The sequence below is a fragment of the Hippocampus comes genome, unplaced genomic scaffold (assembly GCF_001891065.2).
Source record: "Hippocampus comes isolate QL1 unplaced genomic scaffold, H_comes_QL1_v1.1 C16858046, whole genome shotgun sequence".
Lineage (NCBI taxonomy): Eukaryota > Metazoa > Chordata > Actinopteri > Syngnathiformes > Syngnathidae > Hippocampus > Hippocampus comes.
The window spans coordinates 1-1,022 of record NW_017840182.1 but is presented as its reverse complement, the minus strand read 5'-3'; the positions used below and the strand labels follow the sequence as shown (position 1 = coordinate 1,022).

The window sequence follows — 1,022 nt, the reverse complement described above, 5'->3', positions numbered from 1 at the left end:
TCTGAAAATTACTCAAATCGGATTCCAAGATTTGTTTCCTTGATCAAACAGAGGAAAAAAGAAAATGGCAACAATGCCATTAGTCACTGTAACAGCTTCAAAGACAGGCAAGCGACTTGTACGTCACCATGTAGCTCGCCCCTCAAACATCAGCTAAGCTTCTTAATGGTTATGTGTTTACGAAAACCACAATCAAGTAGAAGACAAGACAGACTGGTTCGGGACCATTAGAAAACAATGCGATTGTGACCGTGTTAATCAAGCTAACTAACGAGAGTGAGTCTGCCGATATACAGGAAGTTGTGTTTTCTGCACAGTGACTTGGACATGTGTGACGTACTCCCGCCAATGGGCAGCAAAAAAAAAATCAATCATCAATCAAGCGTAAGCGGTCACCTGTGGATCATGTTGTGAGAGTGAAGGTAGGCCAGCCCCTGCAGCGCTCCGTGAGTAATAGCAGCAATCTCCACCTCCTGCAGAGGCTTTTTGTGAACTGCAAACAACAACCGTGTTGGATGCCAATTAAAAAAAATAATCGTGTGGCAGTCACTAGGACGGGCCGACCTTCGCAGTAAGACTCACCTTCAAGGAGGTCGGAGGCGGATCCGAGGCAGTACTCCATCACCAACTGCACACAGAGTAGACGTGGTTTGAAAAACGAATCTTGAAAACGTTCCGTCCCGAAACCATGTTTGAATCTCAACTTCATACTTATTTTCGCATTATTGCATGAAGTTGAATATCACATTGTATGGAAGTTGCCTCTTAATCTGCTTTGGAGCCTGTGGTTTGGAATTTTGGCCTGTTTTACTTCAGCTTCTCCCCCCTACTCCTGCTTGGAGTGAGGGATAGGTGGTGATGACGTATGGATTCAACACCGACCAACTAGGCCAAAATCTGAAGTGGGGGAGATGTAGTGAAGGATTCCGCATGGACTGACCGGGTCGGATCCTGAGGTCAAACCGATCTCCCAAATGTGTCAACCTGCAGCACTTCATCTCATGTAATGGACTCTTATGCTG

General features: G+C 45.7%; 1 long non-coding RNA gene across 1 annotated transcript; it reads right to left on the bottom strand.

Moving 5' to 3' along the window:
- Nucleotides 1-395: 395 nt before the first annotated feature.
- On the bottom strand, nt 396-682 carry LOC109509337 (uncharacterized). Its single transcript, XR_002166924.1, has 2 exons — nt 583-682; nt 396-493 (listed from the first exon to the last, which is right to left on the bottom strand). It is a non-coding gene; the product is annotated as an uncharacterized LOC109509337 (long non-coding RNA).
- Between the last annotated feature and the right edge of the window lie 340 nt (nt 683-1,022).